Source organism: Arachis ipaensis, chromosome B10 (assembly GCF_000816755.2).
Source record: "Arachis ipaensis cultivar K30076 chromosome B10, Araip1.1, whole genome shotgun sequence".
NCBI lineage: Eukaryota > Viridiplantae > Streptophyta > Magnoliopsida > Fabales > Fabaceae > Arachis > Arachis ipaensis.
The window spans coordinates 52362556-52366963 of NC_029794.2; positions in this window are offsets into that span (position 1 = coordinate 52362556).

The window sequence follows — 4408 nt, forward strand, 5'->3', positions numbered from 1 at the left end:
ATCTCACAACAAGAGTTGCTGAAGCTTTATGCTCCCTTCCCTCAACTGCTCAATGGTGCTGTGGGAAAGAGAATATACTCAAGGTTCCTAGACTTGTTTGCATCTCTGCATGTAAACATACCATTCATCAAGGCAATTCAACAAATGCCTGCATTCATCAAGTATATGAAGGAACTTCTTCCCAGGAAAAGCTCACTCAAAGGAGGCCAGACTATAGTGATGAACAAGGAATGTAGTGCCCTTATTCAACCTGAGTTGCCTACAAAAAGAAGAGACCCAGGGACTTTTCACATCCCTTGTGCCATAGGTGAAACTATGTTCGATAGAGCACTATGTGATTTGGGGGCTAGCATCAACTTACTGCCTTTATCCCTGGTGAAGAGGCTGCAGATTAATGAGATAATGCCCACAGATGTAATCATCAGACTGGCTGACAAAACTCAAAAGTAAGCAATAGGAGTGGTGGAAAATGTGTTGCTAAAGGTTGGAAAATACTTTCTCCCAACAGACTTTGTCATTCTGGACATGGAAGAGAGTCACACTCACCCAATCATATTGGGAAGACCATTCCTAGCTACGGCCAGAGCACTTATCGATGTAGAGAAAGGGGAGCTAATATTGAGAATCCATGATGAATGACTCAGCTTCAATGTCTTCAAACTCTCACAAGAAACAGATCAAGAGGACAAGGAACTAAGCACAAACGGTAAAGAGACACTGAAGGAGGAGACAAGCACTGAAGCACAGCAAGTTCATTCTGAAACCCCCTCAATTGATAAACAAGCAAAACAGCAATTGCCACAGCTCAAGGAAAAGTTGGAGGAACCTAAACCTCTAGAGGCATGTGAAGACAACATCACAACTCCGTGGAGAAAAAAGGTCACCAAGGGGAAGGCAACCTCAAAAGAAACAAAGAAGAAGGTACCAAGGAAATGGAGGAACAAGAAGATCCCTACAGAATACTTCTCTCTATGGGATAGAGTTGTCTCAGCTTACTTCCCAGATATTCCCCCTAATCTCCCTACTGTACCATCTCAGTTACCTAAGGTCTTCACTATCAACAGAGTTCTTTCCCTGGAACATGTGGAGATCATTGATCCAACCAATGGATACAAGTCCACAGCAAGAGGGGAGGACTTTAAGCACTACCAACCACCCTGATGAAGGAAAAATGTCAAGCTAGTGACGCTAAAGAAGCGCTTCATGGGAGGCAACCCATGTTTTATATGTTTTTAAAATAATGAATAAATCAATGTTTATGAATTTCAACCTAAACTTGACAAACATTTGGTGAAATCTTTATCATGCAGTATATAGTGAAGAACAAGTTTGATGTTCAAAGCAAACCAAGATGCATGCTAGTCTTGGGAGCTTTGAACAAAACCTTTCATCACATTGCTTCAAACTAAGTTTGGTGTCACCCCATGGTGCCACCAAAATGCATATAAGGACCCACCAATAGTTAGTTAGTTAGTTGGAATTCATAAATAAACAATCAAATCCTTTCTTCCCTTGTATTCTAGCCGTAGAGTTTGAATTTTTTTATGATATTAATTTCCTTATTTTAAATCTTTATAGGAAAGAAAAAGGAGCATAAAAAGGGATAGATTGGACAACCAGACAAAGAAGGTTTGGACACCACAAGAGGAGGGGTTACACACTTGTTCTAAAGAGGGAATACATTGGAAAATGTTGCCATGCAACATTGAAAAAAATGGAACCCCTAGAAGACCGAGCAATCCCCATCATAAAGTGATGATCCTTGTCTTCTAGCCATGCATAACCCTAACCGTCCATCAAGTGACCACTTCATCAATCTACACCCTCCATTCCCTCACAACCTCTTTATATAAACGACCATTGTCCGTACCACCCTTCATTGTCATCACACACCCTTCACCACTCTTCATTTTGGTACAATACACCCCCTATCTGATTATAAACGTTCCTCCCCTCACTCTCTTCATTGCCATAAAACCCTAAACAACCAAAAGTCTCCACAACCTTACCACCTTCACATATTAATCATCATTCATGGCATCTTCAAGTTCTAAGAGAAGGGATGGAAAGGAACCCATGAAAGAACACCCATATGATGAGAAGAGATTTAGAGGCTTGCATCATGCATTGCAATACGGGTGGATGGTTGATAAGGAAATCATCTATGAGCTGGGGTTTCAAGTTAAGAAGACTGAACGCCCCGAAATCACAGAGAAGGTAGAAAGGAGAAGATGGGAGCTCCTCACTGACCCGGTCACTAAGGTGAATGCAAATCTCATAAGAGAATTTTATGCAAATGCAGTCAGATATGATAAGAAAGATGAGTCATATACAAGCTTTGTGAGAGGAACAACGGTAAATTTTGGTCCCATGAGTGTAATGAGGGCATTGAAGCTACGGTCTATACCGTTTGAAGAAGAAAGTTATCACTCAAGATTGGACAACAACCCCAATTATGACCAGCTTTTACGAGACCTTTGTGTACCAGGAGCTGACTGGGAAAGGGGTGCAGGAAATAAACCAAAGTTCATTAAGAGAACAGACCTCACTCCTGAAGCTAAGGGGTGGTTTGAGCTAGTGAGGAGGTCTATTCTCCCAGCTACAAACAACTCGGAGGTGAATCTCGAGAGAGCAACAATGGTGTATTGTATACTCAAGGGAGGAGAAATCAAAGTTCATGAGATCATAGCTCAAGGCATTAGAAAGATGGCAGAGAAAAGTGACTCAAGAGGAACATTAGGTTACCCCAGCACTATCTACCGAATATGCAAGAAAGCTAGGGTGGTTTTTGAAGATGAGGACCCCGTTTTGATAAAGGAAGGCATTCCAATAACAATCCGAAGGATGAATGCTGCAGCATCCCCCCTGCCTCAACGGAAACAAAGAAAGAGGACAGCCCCTCAAGTAGTGGAAGGCCAAGTCTCAGAGGGTCAAGCACAACAGACCTTGGACATGCACCAATTGCAGGAGGCCATTGATGGCTTGTTTAGACAATATTTGGAAAGCCAAGGAGCATAGAAAGAGCTTCAACTACAGATGATGGGGCAGCAAGAGGAAACACTTTCAAGATGGATGACTCAGCAAGGTGAGTGGCAAAGGCAAATGATGGAACAGCAACTAAGCCAAGGACAACAATGGGGAGAAGCATTCAACAGGATGGAACAAAAACAAAACGAGCAACAAGAATCCACCCAGAGGCTAATCAACATCCAAGCACATCAAGGGGCACTGATGGATATTTTTTGTGGAAAAACGAATTTCTCCAAAACACCCAAAACTAACCGGCAAGTGCACCGGGTCGCATCAAGTAATAATAACTCACGGGAGTGAGGTCGATCCCACAGGGATTGAAGGATTGAGCAATTTTAGTTTAGTGGTTGATTTAGTCAAGCGAATCAAGATTTGGTTGAGAGATTTGTGATTTGCAGAATTTAAATTGCATAGAAAGTAAAGGGAATGGGTAAATTGCATGAAATTAAAGAGAACTGAAATTTAAAGTGCTGAATCTTAAAGAACAAGAAATTAAATGGCAGAAACATAGAACGCAAGAAATGTAAATTGCAGAATCTTAAAGTGCAAGAAATGTAAATGGCTTGAATTGTAAAGGGAATTGGGAATTGGATTTGCAGAAATTAAACAAGGAAAAGTAAAATTTCAACAAGAAGAGAAGTAGAAGATCACTTGGATTGAATCGGATCTATAAACAGAAATGTAAATGAGATTGAAAAACATTAAACAGAGGATGTAAAATTGGAATTCAGATCTCAGGACCCAAGAGACTAGATAATCAAGTCTAGATCTCAATGCCTTCCTAGATCCAACAAGAATAATTGAAAAGGAAATGTAAATTGCAGAGAAAGTAGATGAAGAAGCAATTAACAAAAACGGAAATTCAATTGTGCAGTAAAATTAAACAAAGAGATCTCAGGATGAGATTGAAACAGAATTCCTTCAATTCTCCAACCCAAGATCCAAGACAATTGTAATTGAAATTGAAAGCAAGAAAACTAAGAGGAAGAGAATTCAATTCTCCTTCCCCGAGACTTAGAAATTAAAATTCACTCAACACCAAAAGCTCTCCGAAAACTCTCTATGAAAACTAAAAAGGAAAAGCTCTCTGAAAAACTTTCAAGAAAAAAAACTCCTCGAAAAACTTAAATCCTATGCTATTTATACACTTTCTTTAAATGGTCTTCAAGCCTTCAATTGGGCCTTTGCTCTTGATGGAATTGGGTTGATAGAGGCCTTGGTTGATTGCTCTTGGAGTTTGGAGAAGAACCGAATTGAACCGGGTTTGGAATCATGAAAGCTTTAGTAAAAGTTTGAGTAAAAGTTTGAGGCAAACTTTTACTCAAACGTTTCACATCAGCCACCCTCTTTTGCTGATACCAACGTTGGGGCAAAAGTT